Here is a 19,227-nt window from a genome sequence, read left to right as displayed (position 1 = left end):
AAGGGAAATTAAATAAGACTGACTTCAGAGTACTCAACTAACACCCTGGAGGCAAGAAGGCAGTGGTATGATATATTCAAGATCCTGAAAGAGAAAAACTTCCAGCCAAGAATTCTGTACCCAGTCAAATTGTCCTTCAACAATTGAGGGAGAGATTAAAGTTTCACAGACAAAGAAGTCCTTAAAAAATCTATCAACAAGAGACTGCCCTACAAGAAATACTAGAAGGAGTACTGCCAGCTGAAAAAAAAAGACAGAGAGATCTGGAGGAGGGTACAGAATTGAAGAGTACCACTAAGGGTAATTTAAACAACATGAAGAGAAAGAGGGAAAAGAATATATAGATCTGACAAATAAAATTAAAAAGATCAGATGGTGAAATCAAGAAATGCCTTTTCAGTAATACCTTTGAATGTTAACAGACTAAACTTACCAATTAAAAGACACAGATTGGCAGAATGGATTAAGAAACACAATCCAGCTATATGATGCTTATAAGAGACTCATCTTAGATACAAGGAAATGAATAGATTGAAAGTGAAAGGATGGGAAAAGATTTTCCATGCAAGTTGCAACCAAAAGAAAGCAGGAGTAGCTATACTAATACTGACAAAATAAACTTTAAATGTAAAGATATCATAAGAGACAAAGAAGGACACTATATACTAATTAAAGGGTCAATTCACCAAGAAGATAAAACAATCATAAATGTTTACACTCCCAATCAAGGAGCTCCAAAGTACATGAGACAGACATTGGCAAAACTGAAGGGCATGATAGATGTTTCAACAATAATAGTAGGGGACTTCGATACACCACTCTCCTCTATGGACAGAACAACCAGACAGAAGACCAACAAGGAAATAGAGAAGTTAAATAACTTGATAAGTGAATTAGACCTAACAGACATGTATAGGTAATTGTACCACAAAACACCAGGATACACATTTTTCTGTAGTGCTCATGGAACATTCTCCAGGATAGATCATATGCTGGGGCACAAAACAGGTCTTTATGAATTTAAAAATATTGTAATTATTCAAAGCACTTTTTCTGATCAATATGGGATGAAGGTGGATCTCAATAACCACCAAGTTATGAGAGCATTAACTAATATATGGAGATTAAATAATACACTCTTAAACAACCAGTGGGTCAAAGAAGAAATTGTTAGAGAACTCAGTAGCTATCTGAAGATGAATGAATATGAGAATACAACTTATCAGAACTTATGGGATGCAGCAAAGGCTGTGCTGAGAGAGAAATTTATTGCCTTAAATGTCAATATTAAAGAATAAGAAAGAGAAAAAATTGAGGAATTAACAGCTGACCTGGAGGAACTTGAGAAAGAAACACAAACTAACCCCAAAGCAAATAGGAGAAGAGAAATAATAATGATTACAGTAGAGATAAATGAATGGGAGAATAAAAGACAATAGAAAGAATCAATAAAACCAAAAGTTGGTTCTTTGAGAAAATCAATAAAATTGATGGGCCATTAGCAAGACTGACAAAGAAAAAAAGAGAGAGGATGCAAATAAACAAAATCAGAAATGAGAAGGGGTGCGTTACTACAGACCCTGAAGAAATAAAAGAAATCATAATAGGATACTATAAACAACTATACACCAACAAAACTAGACAACTTAGATAAAATTAACAAATTCTGGGAGACAACAAACAAGCTACACTGACTCAGGAAGAAATAGAAGAACTCAACAAACCAATCATAAGTAAAGAAATTCAATCAGTCATCAAAAATCTTCCTACAAATAAAAACTCAGGGCCAGATGGCTTCACAGGGGAATTTTGTCAAACAATCCAAAAAAGAACTAACACCAATCCTGCTCAAACTTTTCCAAAAATTTGAGGAAAAGGAACTCTACCTAACTCACTTTATGAAGCTAATATCATTTAATAACAAAACCAGATCAAGATGCTATAAGAAAGGAAAACTACAGGCCAATCTCCCTAATGAATATAGAAGCAAAAATTCTCAATAAAATATTAGCAAATCGAACCCAACAGCACATTAAAAGAGTGGTACACCATGACCAAGTAGGGTTTATGCCAAGGATGCAAGGATGGTTCAACACAAGAAAATCAATTAATGTCATACAGCACATTAAGAAATTAAATGATAAAAATCACATCATCATCTTAATTGATGCTGAAAAAGCATTCAACAAAATTCAGTATCGTTTTGATTAAAACATTCCAAAAGATAGGAATCAAAGGTAACAATATGATAAAGGGAATATATGAAAAACTGATAGCCAGCATCGTACTCAATGGAGAGAGACTGAAAGCCTTCCCCCTAAGAACAGGAACAAGATAGGGATACCCACTGTCACCACTAATATTCAACATTGTGCCAGAAGTTTTAGCCAGAAAAATCATGCAGGACAAAGAACTAAAAGGCATCCAAATTGAAAAGGAAGAAGTAAAACTCTCATTATTTGCAGATGATATGATACTATATTTAAAATATCCTGAGAAATCTACAGAAAAGTTAGATTGCTTATAAACAAATTCAGCAACGTGGCAGGATATAAAATTAATGTGCACAAATCAATGACATTTCTATACATGGGCAATGACCAAGCTGAGGAGTACATTGAGAAAAAAATTCCATTTGATATAGTAACTAAAAGAATCAAGTACTTAGGAATGAACTTAACTGGGGATGTAAGTGGCTTATTGTATTAGTTAGGGTTTTCTACAGAAACAGAATCAACAGGGAACACTCGCGAATAAAAAATTTATAAAGTGTCTCACGTGACCGCAGGAACGCAGAGTCCAAAATCTGCAGAGTAGGCTGTGAAGTGGACGATTCCAATGGAGGGTCTGGATGAACTCCATAGGAGAGGCTCACCAGCTGAAGCAGGAAGAGTCTGTCTCTTCTCAATCCTCCTTATAAGGCTTTCAGTGATTTGATTAAGCATCACTCATTGCAGAAGACACGTCCCTTTGGCCAACTACAAATGGAATCAGCTGTGGATGCAGCTGACATGATCATGATTTAATTCTATGAAATGCCCTTATTGCAGCAGACAAGCCAGCACTTGCCCAACCACCACTTGGCCAAGTTGACACATGAACCTGACCATGACACTTATACACAGAAAACTACATATCATTACTAAAAGAAATTAAAGGAGACCTAATTAGGTGGAAAGACATTTCCTGCTCATAGATAAGAAGGTTAAATATAGCTAAGATGTCAATTCTCCCCAAATTGATCTACAGATTCAACACAGTACCAATCAAAATTCCAACAACCTACTTTGAAGATTTGGAAAAGCTAACTACCAAATTCATCTGCAGGGAAAGAGATCCTGAATAGCTAAAAGCACCCTAAAAAAGAAGAACAAAGAGGAGGATTAACACTCACTGACTTTAAAACCTATTATAAAGCCACAGTGGTCAAAACAGCATGGTACTGGCACAAAGATAGAAGCATTGACCAGTGGAATCAAATCAGGAGTGCAGAAATAGACCACCAAACAGGTTGGTCAACTAATTTTTGGCAAGGCCCCCAAGTCCTCTGAACTGAGACCAAATAGTCTTTTCAATAATTGAGCATGGAAGAACTGGATATCAATAGCCAAGACAATGAAAAAGACCCCTATCTTACACCCTACACAAAAATTCAAACACCTAAATATAAGAACTAGCACCATAAAGCTTCTAGAAGAAAATGTGGGGAAACATCTTCAAGACCTAGTAATAAGAGGTAGCTTCAAACTTTACACCCAAAGCACAAGCAACAAAAGCAAAAATAGATAAATGGGAACTCCTCAAAATCAAATGCTTCTGCACTTCAAAAGACTTTGTCAAAAAGGTAAAGAGGTAACCAACTCAATGGGAGAAAATATTCAGAAATCACATATCAGACAAACGGTTGATTTCCTATATATACAAAGAAATCATACAATTCAACAACAAAAGAACAAACAATCCAATTATAAAATGGGCTAAAGATATAAATAGGAATTTTTCTGAAGAGCAAATAAATACAGATGGCTCAAAAGTACATGAAGAGGTGCTAATTTTCATTGGCAATAAGGGAAATGCAGATCAAGACTACAATGAGATGCCACCTCACACTTATGAGAATGGCTGTTACTAAACAAACAGACACTATAAATGTTGGAGAGCATGTGGAGTAACTGGGACACTTACACACTGCTGGTGGGAATGTATAATGGTGCAGTCACTTTGGAAGACTATTTGGTGGTTCCTTAGGAAACTACATATTGAGTTGCCCTATGACCCAGCAACAGCACTACTTGGTATATATCCAGAGGAGCTGAAACCAATGACATAAACAGATATTTGCACACTGATGTTCATAGCAGCTTTATTCACAATTGCCAAAAGATGGAAACAAACCAAATGCCCATCAACAGACAAGTGGATCAACAAAATGTGGTATATACATATGATGGAATATTATGCAGCAATAAGACAAAATGACGTCCTGAAGCACATGACAAGGTGGATGAGCCTTGAGGATATAATACTGAGCGAAATTAGCCAGATACAGAAGGACAGATACTATATGATTCCACTTTTATCCCCAGTATAAAGGTATAATCAGAGGCTTATAACACAGAATATAGGGGACTTAGATACATAGAAGATAGAGATGAGTGAACTGTTAGCTAATGAGGTTGAACTCCAGTGTAAGGGAATAGATAGGAGTGAATGTGATTCTCTAGTAGGTCTAGAAGTAATATTACCATAAACGATGAACAAAATTGAAAGGGGTTGTATAGACCTATGTGTCCCACTGATTCACACTAGAAGTATGAATGAGTTCTCATAAGAATTACTTCAAAGATATGATTCTTATATAATAATGTTTAAGTCCAGGGTACAGGGGGAAAACTGCTATTGCATGCTATGAGCTGTTTTCAAAAGGAAACCATCAGCACTACCACAGCAACAGCAGAGGTAAATAATGAAGGATGAGAGTTAAGAGGAGATTTAGATTTCTTGTTTGATGAGGGTGTGTTTATTGGTTTTCTGACTCTTGGGAACAATGAAATGATAAAAAATTGAGAGTGTTGATAGACTGTGGACTTTAGGCCCTCTACATGATGCCCAATGAATGCAGGTGGCTGAAGGATGCACTAATGGAGAAGTAGATTGGTGAACGATGATGTGTACTTATGAATGAAGGTTGTACTGCTACAAAAAGGAACAAAGTCATGAGGTATGAAACGATGTGAATGAACATGTGGGACATTTGGTGAGACAAAATAAGCCAGGAACAAAAAAACAACAATTTGGTCGCCTTTAGAAAATGCTTATAAAAAAACAGGGAACTGGATTGTAAGCTTTTAAAGCACACACATTAAGTCCGGAGTGGTGATTATTATTTCTGGGTTTTGAGAAGCTGTTTTATATATATAACCTGATCTTTAGAGATAAGAATGAAGCCAAACAGGTTGGGGTTAAAGTAATTCAGAACACAGGGGTATAGAAGACAGTTTCTATATTTTAGAACCACACATACTTTAAGGCCAATAGAAGAAAGGTTTATTGGATCTGGAACTGAAATTTTCTGTAGTGCATAATCTAATTCAACCTATCTGTATAGCTCATTTGAACAACTGAAACACAGGAAGCAAAGAATAAGAAAGAGGTCCTTTAATCCTGTATAGATTATTTTAATGCCTGGAAACACCATGGAAACAGGGTGAAAATCTCCCTGGTGATGTGGGAGAGGACTCCCAGGGATGAATCCAGACCTGGCACCAAGGGATCAACAACCCACACTGACCAAAAGAGGGAAAAAAAGAAGTATAACTAATAAAGTATCCATGGCAGAGAGAGTTCAAATAGAGTTGAGAGGCTACTCCGGAGGTGCTCTTATGCAAGCTTCAGTTAGACCTTACTACCTATTGTAACCTGCCAACCCCCAACCAGGACCATTCCAGCCAATCCTAAAGAACACTTAGGGCAATATATAAGATTTCACAATGGCTCCAGGCATTAAAGTAAATTTCCAGAAACCTACAACCTCCAGATGTGTCCCTGGTCCAGATAAGTTCTTAAACCTAACCCAGCCTCTCCAGAACATCAGATATCTCCCTATCCCTATTTACAGACCCTTCCAATAGCAAAAATTTAGACTTGCCATAGCCCAAACAACCCCAAAGAGAGATATGGAAAGATCAAAGGTGATGGTGGAATAATACATAGAAGAAAGGACCTAACAAAGGAATATGAATGCTGAATCATTAAATTGATACCTCTTTCAGTCGCCAGTATTTTAGAGCAACTAGAAGTAAAAACCTAATATTGTGAAATTGTAACCCATGTCAAAGTCTGAAATATGTTCTACAACTAATTGTAGTGCTGTGCTTGGAAATTTATAGCTTTTTTGTATATATGTTACTGTTCACAAAGAAAAAGAAGGAAAAAAAGTCAATTGTGATGATAGAAAAGAAGTATTTAAGCCTCTAGCCTTCTAAATTCTGGAGCAGCTAGAATGAAAAATATGAGAGGATCATATGGTAGCCCATGACAAACTCTGGGATCTATCCTGTAACCACTTTTTGAAGAGTGCTTTGCAAACTATTGTTCTTTTTATTTCTTTGCTTTGTATATATACTATACAATTTAAAAAGTTTTTAAAAAATGGGACAAAAGACTTGAATTGATATTTCTTCAAAGAAGATATACAAATGGCCAAAAAGCACATGAAAACAGGCTTCAAAACATTAACCACTAGAGAAATGCAAATCAAAACAACAGTGAGATATTATTTCATACTCACTAGAAAATTTACTATTCAAAAAAGAAAAATAAGTGTTAGAGAGATGTGAAGAAATAGGAACACTCATTTGTTGGTGGGAGTATAAAATGGTGCAAGCCACTGTGAAAATGAGTTTGGGGGGTTTTCCAACAGTTAAGTATAGGATTACCCTATGACTCAGCAATCTGACTTCTACATATATACCCAAATGAATTGAAACAGTGATTTGCCCTCCGATGTTCATAGCAATTCACAATTCACAGTTGACAAAAGGTAGAAGCAACGTAAGTGTCCATCAACTGAAAAATGGCTAAACAAAATATGGCATATACATGCAATGATATTATTCAGCTATAAAATGGAATGAAGTTCTGACACATGTGACAACATGGATGAACTTTGAAGACATCGTGTTGTGTGAAAGAAGCACAACACAAAAGGTCAAAGATTGTATAAGCTCACTGACATGAAATAATTAGAATAAGAAAATTCATTGTAACAAAAACTAGAATAGAGTTTCCAGTGGGCCGGGGTAGGGTTAAAGAATGGGAAGTAATGCTTCATAGGTACAGCATTTCTGTTTGGGGTGAAGGAAAAACTTTGGTAATGGATGGTGGTGATGGTAGCGCAGTATTCTAAGTATAATTAATCCCATTGACTTGTATATTTGAATGTGATTAAAAGGGGAAATTTTAGGTAGTATATATGTTACTCGAATAAATATAAAAAATAGAAATATAGAACTAGAACAGAGAGAACCCTAATGTTAACTATGGGCTACAGTTAAAAGTACAGTTATAATATATTCCTTCACAGTTATATCAAAAGTGGCACCGGAAATGGTATGGGTGAAGAGGTATATTTGTGAATTCTGTATTTTCTGCATGACTTTTCAGTTAACCTAAATTTCTCTATTTAAAAAAAAAAAAAGATTTGTCATCCCCCCTTTTACCTGAACCCCATACCTTGCAATGAGGGCTACATGAGAACTGGTATGTGGGTGTCTGTGGGCAATGTGCCGGGTCATGAGAGAGAAGTTATGTTTTCTGGGATTCAAACTGGTTTTTCAAACCTCCAAAACATGGCCATGCATGTTTCCTGGATTTTTAGGGCTTATAAAGTTCTCTACCAAGTTCGTTGTTTGCTTTTGCCAAGCCCTTCATCCCCTTCCTGATGGTTAATCAGAAGTTTCTTATCTAGAGAAAGATTTTATAGAGACGAGGAAAATCCCCATGTTGCCTTCTGGAAAAAATAACCAAAAACCCTGAACTTGCCCTTTAAAGATCTTCAGTAGCAAATTCATCTCCTGTTTCTCCAAGGGGAAAAAAAGTAAGACACATTTCCTTTATCAAAATGTGGAAGCTGAAACTGAAAATTGCTTTGTGGAATTGTAAGGCATGCAGCAAGTGATCTTTTGCAGTAAGCATCCTCTCTCTCATAGGTTCAAATAGCCTAGAATATAGTAGGTGCTTAATAAATACCTGTTCTGTGCATGGATAGCCATGGTTTAAGGGCAGAGCGAGTAAGGCAGGTGGCCAGGTTAGCTGAGGAAAAACTGTAATGCTTGAATTAAAGTAGAGTTGGGGATAAAGAATGAGCAAGAGGTAAATTTCTCCCACTGTCAAGACTTTCTTATTTCATCCCAGCTTTCACCCAGTATGAAAAGACAGAAAGGCAAGGGGCAAAAACGATAAAAAGTAAAACTGAAATGAACACTTCTTTACCCGTAGGTTTGGGTAGGATATTAACTTCACTGCAGAATTTGTGATAGGATTGTAAATTTAAAATCACAATAGCCACAGTATTATAAATGAGACATTTGATATTACTTGCATCCACATTCAGCTCACAGTCTGAATGTGCCTTCCTCCCTTTCCTTCTTTATCAGTATATACATATATATATTTGAAACTGGGAATCCTATCTTCTTTGTATTCACATCAGCCATGACACTTAGCACTGCACTTTTCAGTGAAAATTAGACCAAAAAAAATGTACTTGGTAAGAATCATGGCTTCATTTGTCAGTTAATTGAAATTTAAAATGAAAAACATCTTAGCTTCAGCTTTATTGCCAAAAATCTTTCTTAAATTCATTAGTCCACTTTGTTCCTTAAGGGGGCAAAGAGTAGAGAGAATAGTTGAATCTTTGCTGACTCAATTGCCTGTAAGAACATTAGCAAAATAGTAATTTGCATTTATCAGTGCAGTAGGGTCCTTGAGAGGTGTGGGTAAGGGCTTGGAGACAAAGCTTGAGCCTATCTCCCAATTTTAGATACAACTTTAGAAGTTTTAAAAAATGAATCTTTAATATAAATCTTTTTATATTAGAATTCCTTTTTCTCTTTAAAGTTGAATACTTCAACAGTACAATAACTAAAATTAAGGTATTTAGAGTTCAGTAATCCTAGATTTACCTGTTCCCTTTTGCCTCCATTCAGTGAGTACAGTTGTTTCTGCTTCTCTACTATATTCAAATAGTACAGTCCCTACAGCCCTCACTGCAACATCAATTGAGACCTTATAGGACAAAACCATGCAGTGTGTCCTGAGACCTACTGTCAGTCTTTCTATGTTCATTCTATAACTGCCCAGCTTCTGATTAATCTTCCTAGAACACAGATTTCCATAGTGTCCACTCTATTTTCTTGGTATAGGAAGAATGATTTTAATAGATGAGCCATCCTATATGCCCCTTCCTCAAACACTAGGTTTTGAGAAGAGTTCTGTTCCAGCCATTGTAATTCTAGGGTTTTCATGAGGCAATACCAGATAAGAAGTGACTCAATTGGAAAGAAAGGGAGAAGAAAAGACCAAAACTACTAAGACAACTGAATTGCTTAGAGAAGGCATGAGTGAAGTAGAGTAAAAGTCAAAATCCATTCAAGATATTGTAAGACAAATAGGTTGGAGAAGAATGAGGAATGTTGTAAGTCTGGCTCTTTGTTATAAACTGGATTATCTTTAAGACTGGAGTTAACTTTTAATAAGATTTGCTAGACTTTTGTGGCTATTTGAAAGTAGCACTAGAGAGAGTCCTGGGATTTATTCAAATTATGCTCTGGTTCTTAAAAACCTTGTCATATTTTAAGGTCTACTTCAAATGATACATTTTTAATAAAATATTTCCTATTTCTTTCAATTTGAGGAAAATCTCAGTCTCTCTGTTTCTTTCCATTTCCTTTGAAGCCCCTTAGTATTTTGTATCTCTCTTGCAACAAACACCCTTCTGGTATTACTTTGCTTGTAATTTCTTCCTGTTATAAGACTGTAAAATGTGACCTCGGCACAAACTTAACCATGGGCTCCAGTGACCAGGAGCTGGGGCCCTTGGTCAGTTATGTTCTCTGTGGATTCCTGCCCTGATCAAGGTAGTGGAGTGAGAAACTTCAGGCTCTTCCCCGCCCCCCACCCCACCCCACCCCCCCACACACAGTAACTTTGAACAATGAGTAAGAACTGGCAAGACAGCATTCTCAAAGTTCCAGGAAAGAGTTAAAGAGCTGCAGTAACAGGACAAGTACCAAATCAAGAAAAGGGACCACTTATATCTTCCCTCGATTCATTGATTTGATTTTTGATGAGATTTTGCATGTCCTTTTGAATATCCTGAATTAGTTGTTTCAAGTCCTTTATCTCGTTTGAAGTGTTAAGTTCCCTTGACTGGACCATATCTTCGATTTTCTTAGCATAACTTGTTTTGTTTTGCTGGCATCTAGGCATTTGACTTCCTTAATTAGTTTATTCTGGAGGATTTTTTCACTCCTTTTCCTAGGATTTTCTTGCTGGATGGCTTTGTTTTCTATCTGTTCTTTGACATTCAGTTCAACTTATTCTAGACCTTTAGCATAGATTCTGTTTAACTGATCAGAATGTTTTAGTTCTTGTTTTTCTACTTCTTGCCCTGCCTATGGAGATTTCTTCTTCCTTTTTTTTTTGAGGAGGGTCTCCTCAGATATTATAGACCCCAGTCAAATTTCCCTTGACCAGGCAGGCCTACATCTCAGGAGGAAATTGTAGCTAGCATCAGTTTTCCTTTAGGGTAAGACCCAGCAGATTGACAGGCTTTCCTATGAAGTCTCTAAACTCTTGTGCTTTTTCTATCCTGCCCAGCGTGTGGTGCTTGTCTGCCCACAGCTTCCCACCAGTGTGAAATGATGTGTCTTTAACTTCAGCAGACTCTCCCTGCAAGGGCATGGTTGAGACAGAGGTGAGGTAATATGATAGCTTTAGTTGCTTAAATTTTCTAGTCCCTGGGGCCTGAATTCTTTGAAGGAAGGATCCCACTTCAGCTGGACCCCGCCTTTCTCTTGCAGAAAATACACTCTTGAAGCAATTAACTCCTTTCACCAAAGAGTTACCTTGTCTCTCACACAAGCTTAATTCTGCCCTTGCCTAGGGAAGTGCTGGAGCCTGAGAGGGCTTCCTATTCTTTCTAATGAGCTGTTAAGGAGCAGAAAACAAACAAACAAAAGGCCCCTGCTCCTCGAGTTTGTCCATCAAGAGTTCATGGCTCTAAGTACCTCCAGGCTCTATATGCCCCCTTTTCTTGGGGTCCAGTTCTTTCCCAGTATTTTGTGCTGTCTCTATTTTTTTTTGTTTGTTTATTTGTTTGTTTTGTTTTGTTTCCATCAGTCCTCTCCTCTCTCTGCTGGGGCAAAAACTCCTAGTACCTTTAGTGCTTATTTCAGATTTATCTGTGCTGGGGGGCCTATTTTCAGTAGTCAAAATTTGTTAGTTAATTCCACGATGGAAGCTTCATTGAGCTAAGCCCTAGCTGCTAGTAAAGTCAGTTTCCTTTCCCCTCAGGGAACCAGCCTGCTGTGCCTGTGGGGGAGGGGTGCCAGCCTTTCTGCCTTGGGAGACTTACAGGTCTGTGTGGGGTCTCAGTTGTTCCCCCTGGTCCAGACTGGTGTAGCTGAGTGTCCAGTCACTGATGTTCCCCTAGCAGTTGTTCTGTACCATTTCCAGGCTATTTACTAACTGCTCTGGAGGACAAATTAAATTCCATATCTCACTAAGCCACCATCTTGCTCTGCCTCTCTCAGAGCAAGTCTTTTTAAGAAAAGGTTCTAAATATGCTAAAAGAACAGTAGGAAAATGTGGAGAGAGACTAAAGGAAATCAGGAAAATGACAGATGAACACAAAAGGACTATCAGGACAGATGGAAAATATAAAAGGGACCAAGTAGAACTGAAGACCACAGAAATAGAAATTAAAAATTCCCTCAAGGTGTGCAACAGTAGATTGGAGCTGGCAGAAGAATCTGTGAACTTGTAGATAAGAAAACTGAAGTTATCCAGTCTCAGAAGCAAAAAGAAGAAAAAGTGAAGGAAAGTAAATAGAGTTTGAGGAACCTGTGGGACACCATCAAGCCTCCCAAAATGGATTGTGGGAGTCCCAGAGGAACAAAGCGGGAAATGAACAGAGATAATATTCATAGAACTAAAGATGAAAACTTCTCAAATTTAATGAATATACCTATCCAAGATGCTTGTGTAATTCCAAACAGGATAAAACCAAATAGAGCCACACTGCAACATGGTATAATCAAATTGTCTAATGACAAAAATAAAGGGAATTCTGAAAGTCACCAGAGATGCAATGTGTAGGGCACCACAACAAGATTAAAGGTCAAATTCTCATCAGAAATGAGGGACGTAAGATATCAGTGGAAAGACATTTAAAAATAGGTTGTGGTCACCTTTAGAAAATGCTTATAAGAAAACAGGGGCTTAGATTGTAACCTTTTAGAGCAGACACAGTAAGTCTGGAGTGGTGATTATTATTTCTGGATTTTGAGAGGTTGTTTTATATATATAACCTGATATTTAGAGATAAGAATGAAGCCAAACAGGTTGGGGTTAAAGTAATTCAGAACATAGGGGTAAGGAAGACAGTGTCTATAGTTTAGAACCGCACATGCTCCTTGAGACCAATGGAAGAAAGGTTTATTGGATCTAGAACTGAAATTTTCTGTAGTGCAGAATCTGATTCAGCCTATCTGTATAGCTCATTTGAACAACTGAAACACAGAATGAGAAAGAGGTCCTTTAATCCTGAATAGATTATTGTAATGCCTGCATATATCCTAGAGTATATTAAACAGATAATCAAAAAGTATTGGTGAAGTCCCCTGAGGGAGGGGAGAAAAATATGGAACTATTAAACCTTACCATCAGGGAATCCCCTGATACTGTGTCAAACTTTAGGGACACCCAAATCAATAGGCCATGCCCTCAATCAGAAGGCTTACTCCTGTGAAGCTTATGTAGGTAGCATAGAAGCTTAGACTACATATAGGCATGCCTAAGAGTTACTTCTGGAGGAGCTCTTTTGTTGCTCAGGTGTGGCCTCAGTCTCTTTAAGCTCAACTCTGCAAGTGAAATCATTGCCCTCTCCTCTACGTGGAACATGACATCTTGGGGTGAAAGTCTCCGTGGTGACATGGGAGCAGACTCCCAGGGATGAATCCAGCCCTGGCACCATGGGATCAACAATTCTGTCCTGACCAAAAGGGGAAAAAGTAATTAACAAAGTATCTCTCTGTTTGAAAGCAGAGAGAGTTCAAATAGAGTTGAGAGACTACTCTGGAGGTTGCTTTTACACAAGCTTCAGTTAGACCTTGCTACCTATCATAACCTTCCAACCCCCAACCAGGACCATTCTAGCCAATCCTAAAGAGCACCTAGGGCAATATATAAGATTTCACAAGGGCTCCAGGCACTAGAGAAACTTTCCAGAAACCTACAACCTCCACATGGGTCCCTGGTCCAGATAAGTCCTGAAGCCTAGCCCAGCCTCTTCAGAACATCAAATAGTTCCATCTCCCTACCCCATATTAATGACAGACCCTTCCAATAGCTAAAATTTAGATTTGCCATAGCCCAAACACCCCTAAAAAGAGGGATGGAAAAATCAAAGGTGATGGTGGAGTTATACAGAGAAGATAGGATTTAACAAAGGAATATGAATGCTGAATCATTCAATTGATATCTCTTTTAGTCTCCAGTATTTTTGTGCAGCTAGAAGTGAAAACCTAAAATTGTGAAATTGTGACCCATGTCAAACTCTGAAATATGTTTTACAACTACTTGTAGTGCTGTATTTGGAAATTTATAGCTTTTTTGTATATATGTTATTTTTCACAAAAAAGGGAAAGAAAGTTGATTGTGATGATAAAAAAAATATTTAAGCCTCTAGCTTCCTATATTCTGGAGCAGCTAGAAGGAAAAATATGAGAGGATCGTATGGTAGCCCATGACAAACTCTGGGATCTGTCCTGTAACTACTTGTTGAAGAGTGCTTTGAAAACTATTGTTTTTTTATTTCTTTGCTTTGTATATATGTTATACTATACAATAAAAAAGTTAGAAAAAAAAAAAAACAGGCTTGTGGTTCCTCAGAAATTTAAGTATAGAATTACCGGATGATCCAGCTATCCCACTTCTAGGTATATACCCAAAAGAATTGCAAGCAGGGACTACAACAGATATTTGCACACTGATGTTCATAGTGGCATTATTCACAATTGCTAAAAGATGTAAGCAATATTCATCAACAGATGAGTGCATAGGCAAAATGTGGTATACATATGAAATGGAATATTATTCAGCCTTAAAAATGAATGAAGTTCTGATACACAACAATTTAGATGAACTTTAAGGATATGATGTTGAGTGAAATTAGTCAGACACCATAGGACAAATATTGTACGACTTTATTGCTATGAAATGATTAGAATAAGTAAACTAGAATCAGACTCTACAATACAGGTTACCACGGGTCAGGGTGGGGGCAAGGAATGAGGTGTTAATGTTTAATTAGTACAGATTTTTGTTTGGGACGTGGAAAGGTTTTGGTAATGGATGATGGTGATGGTAGCACAACACTGTGAGTATAATTAACACCATTGAATTATATATTGTTCAAAAGGTGAAAATTTAGATTGTATATATACTACTAGAATAAAAATTAAAAAATAAAAACCATAGGAGAGTCTATCCCAAAAGTGAACACCCATGTAAACTATGGATATTAACAGTATAATAATATTGTTTCATCAATTGTAATAAAGGTATCGTACAAGCTCAAAGTGTTAACAATAGGGAAAACTGTAGGAGGTGAATGGGAGAGGAGATATGGGAACTCTATTTTCTGTAAGGTTTTTCTGTAAACCTGTAACTTCTCTAATAATAAATAAATTGTAACAAATTATCACTGAAAAATTATCCCCAGTCATAAGAAGCCTAATTTTGTAATCAATTAGATACCCTCATGGTGTGACTTACAAGAATACAGAGTAAAACCTCTATGCTCATGCTTATGAGTTCATAACTGTAGTTTTACTCTTTGGGTCTTAATAAAGTCTGTTTATCCTCATGTTTCTTTATGCCAAACCTGGGAGAACTAACTCTTTGGACCTCTTATGTTGCATCTTTTGTCAATTGCCAACTGAGAGCAAGACAAGGATACAAACTGGGAGCACTGATGGGCCCAGTGACAGCCAATCAAAAGTCAGATGGGTGGGCCAAAACAGACTCCTCCTCAGGGTCTGTAGTTCTTTCTTTGTGCTCTACTCTGTGCTAGAACCTAGGCCTCTGAAGAGCCCAACATCCCTCACAACAAAACCCTACCTCCATTGGCTTCATCCGCTGTGTTCTCTACGGCTTGACCACAGAGCAGGATTTCAGCGGGGACCAAGACATGAGTCTTTTCTTCAGGCCCAGAGGCTTCTTAGGATGTGAGGGCCGCTGAGTAGAGCAAACCCTGGATGCCTCTCAACCTCCCCACGTTCACACCTGTTCCAGAATTGTAACTGGTTTAAAGGATTATCAGAGAGTTTAAAGGAACACACTTGACACTAAAGAACAACATGAGGTGTTGGTATGGAAGAAGAACGGCAGTCTATACGAGGGGAGTGTTTATAGTGGAAAGTATGTTTCTTTTCGGGTCTCTTTTACTACCAGTTAATGAAACCATCTTTTCCCCAGGTAGATGCCTTCCTGAATTGCTGTCCAATGACCTACAGCTAAAGAACCCCACTAAGTCACTGCTGGGAATATCACCCCAATCGACTAATGTGCTGCTGGATTTGCTGGGCTCATTACTATGCACAGGTTTTTGTAGGGTGGCTCTGGATTTTAGGGAAAATTTCCTCTTTCACATCAAGTTCCCACCCATCCTGAACATTTGAGCTGATGGAGTAAGAGACAATAACAGGTCATAAAATGAATACAGAAAAAGACCTGGATTCACATTCAATCTTCAATTTACTAGCTGAACTATCTTGCTCGTGCACTTTTTCCAGCTAATACTTATAAGTGCTTACTATATAGGAACCATTGTTTCAGTACTCTTGTCCATATTTCCAAATCTCTGTGTCCTCATGTGCAAAATGGGAATCATTTCTCATTTTATTGCACCTTGTAGGACTACCTGAGGATTAAATGAGGTGACACGTGAGGTCCTGATCTATGGTAGGCACACACTAAATGATAACTATTGTTTTGTTTGCACAAGCTATTTCATCCTAAAAAGTAAAGTGTGCATGTATGTGTGTGTGTGAGGTGGTGGGGATGGGCAAAGGGGCAAAAAAGAGAGGACATTGGAAAATGTCCACCAAACTCTTTCCTATTTCCAGATGGAACATTTAGCTTGCAAATGCATTTAATAATTCCTTCTAGATCATTAGAGATTCTTTTCTGTTCCATTTTTCCACATTTGATCAACGAATCTAAAAAACCAAAGTAATGATTCAATGAACTTTAACTCACTTCCAGATCCCTTGGGCTCTTGATGGCATTGTTTCTTGAAATGGAGACATGGCCTCTTTGTTTCCCACCATCTGACTATCTCTGGCTGTTACCTTGAGTAATAAAGCTAAATGGGAAAACACTGGTGATTCTGAGTGCAGAGTCAGAATGTATCCGACTTCTTGTTTGGATCACTTTCTCATCACCCTGTGCATTTCCGGGAGGACATCAGTTCCAGGATGTGCAAAACCCTGGGACAGAGTATTCTCTTTCATCACCTGCTAATGAGATAAGTGCAGCAAGTTAAGAGGCAGCCACAGGAATAACAGCACACTACACTAAGCACTACAGCATGCATTTCCTCTAATTACCCATGTTTGTGTTCTCGCCAATAGGACAGGAATTTCTGCAGTGAAGCAAGTGCTTCTCTCCTTTTGCTCCCCTCTCCTAACTCTAGCCTTCTAAAAAATATCTGTAACATTCCTTCCCTACTGGTAAGCTTTCACCACTAATTAAAGCATTTTTCATTGTAGTCGTTGTGGGCTAACTTAGCCATCTGGATCCCATCTGCTGTTGTTCCAAACAAGGACAGAGGGGGCCATTTAGAGTCCAGAGTTGATTACTAACCCACAGCTCTGATACTTTACATCTTTATGAGAAAGTCAAAGATAGAGAGGGAATTATTAAAAGTCATTTCTGGGGCAGTGGACACATTCCTCCTGGCATTTATATATGTAGCCAATTAATGATAAATGTATACAATGTATTTAGTATTATACAAATTCAAGGGGCATAAAAAAAACAATATATGGCTTGGGGCTGGCAGAAAAAGCAAGAGAAAGCACAAACCCTCTGAAAAGAGGATTTGCAAGAGTTTACAGCAGTAAACTGTAGCCCCAGCAGTACCTCATAGGAATCTGGCAACAAAAACAGCCTTTTCTATACCTGTGATATACCAGATGCTTTTCACAGATTCTCTCTAATCCCGTTCAATCTGAATGTCAGCCCCTAAATAGTCCTAAATTCTCCAGCTTGCTGAAGTCATCTTGTCTTTTAACATTAAGTAAAAATTAGCTTGAATGTACATCTCACATACATCAGAAAACCCCGAGTCCTTCTCAGTATCTCTAAGCATTTTAGGGGTGCTCATACTTCTACTCCCTCCTAGTTCTGAGGTCCTTCTTCCGTATACTTTGTTTCGTATTATCTTGATTTTTATTATGAAAATTAGCACACATACGCAAAAGGAAAAAGTGCAACAAACCCTCCTATACCAATCACCCAGCTTCAACAATGGTCAATTCATGGTTAAATTTGTTTAATCTATATCCCCAATGTCCTCCTACAAGTGCCTTTATTTAAAGAAAATCTCAGACAAAATATCATTTCACCCACAAAAGAAAATTTGGCATGCGTGGTTCCTGCTTTCTGGTGTCCATGCCCTTATTTAACCATTTTTCCTTGAGTGTGGTGGGACCTGTGACTTAGATCTAGCCAATAGAACATGGCAAAAGTAACAGAGTGTACATGATTATATGGATGTAATTACATAACAGAAGATTGTAACGTCCACCTTGAAAGGAAACACTCCCCTGCTGGCTTTGAAGAAATAAAGTGCCCTGTTGTGAGCTTCCCTATGGCAAGGAATTAAGAGTAGCTTCTGCTGACAGCCAGTAAGAAATTGAGACCCTCAGTCTCATAGCCTATAAGAAATTGAGTCTTGTCCATAGCAATGTGAATTGAAAGTGTACCCTTCCCCAGTCAAGTCTCAGATAAAACCCCATTCCCAGCAAAACACTTGGATTACAATCTTGCAGAGGACCCAGCTAAGCTAGAACAAGATGTTTGGCCCATAGAAACTGTGAGATAATAAATGTGTATTTTTTTTCCATGCCACTAATTTTGTGGTAATTTGCTACACAGAAATAGTTAACTAATATAATATGTACCTATAAAAGATAAGGACTCCTTTTAAAATATTACCACCTTACCATTTCCACAATTAAAGGTAATATAACTCCTTAAAATCATAAAATATCTAATCACTATCCAAATCTCCCCAATTAAAATTTTCTTTACAATTGGCTTATGCCAATTAAGATTCTTTTTAAGTCAAATAAGGCCTTTGGTTGTAAAGTCTCTTTTAATTTAGAGATTCTCTTCCCTCTTTTTTTTTTTTTTAATTATTTGTCCAAGAACTGTGAAGCTTCTCTCATTCTGAATCATGCTAATTGTATCTTGATGCTATTGTTTAGCTTGGTCCTTTAACTCATATTTCCTGTAAATTGATAGTTGATGCCAGAGGATTCACTGGAGTCTGACTTTTGTGTGTGTGTGTGTGTGCTGAATGGCAGGGGTCACATTTCATTCTTTTTCCATGTAAGTATTCCCTTATGGCAGAACCATTTGTTGAAGTTTTTGGTTTGTTTTTTTGTTTGCTTGTTTGTTTGTTTGGGAAGTGCATGGGCCAGGAATCGAACCCGTCTCTCCCACATGACAGGTGAGAATTCTACCACTGAACTACTCTTGCACCCCCCCCCCCCCAAGTCTGATTTTTTTGAAAGGGAAAATTATTTCATAGGTGGTACTGTATACTTCTTACTGCCTAGAATTTCCTTTTAGGGCTGTTAAGAGAGATCATTGTGTTCAGATTTTGTCAGCTTAATCCACGCATTTAAAACTTCTTTACCAATCTTTCACTTA

At 37.6% G+C, this 19,227-nt stretch overlaps 1 long non-coding RNA gene across 1 annotated transcript in view; it reads left to right on the top strand.

Moving 5' to 3' along the window:
- Positions 1-16,273, top strand: part of LOC143678815 (uncharacterized) — a 53,474-nt gene extending 37,201 nt beyond the window's left edge. Inside the window, exon 6 of the long non-coding RNA XR_013173443.1 lies at positions 15,763-16,273. This is a non-coding gene — a long non-coding RNA (uncharacterized LOC143678815). The remainder of the gene's footprint in view (positions 1-15,762) is intronic.
- The last annotated feature ends 2,954 nt before the right edge of the window (positions 16,274-19,227 follow it).

The sequence above is a fragment of the Tamandua tetradactyla genome, chromosome 4 (assembly GCF_023851605.1).
Source record: "Tamandua tetradactyla isolate mTamTet1 chromosome 4, mTamTet1.pri, whole genome shotgun sequence".
NCBI classification, from domain to species: Eukaryota; Metazoa; Chordata; class Mammalia; order Pilosa; family Myrmecophagidae; genus Tamandua; species Tamandua tetradactyla.
The sequence above is the reverse complement of the archived record's forward strand: the minus strand, read 5'-3'. Positions and strand labels throughout refer to the sequence as shown.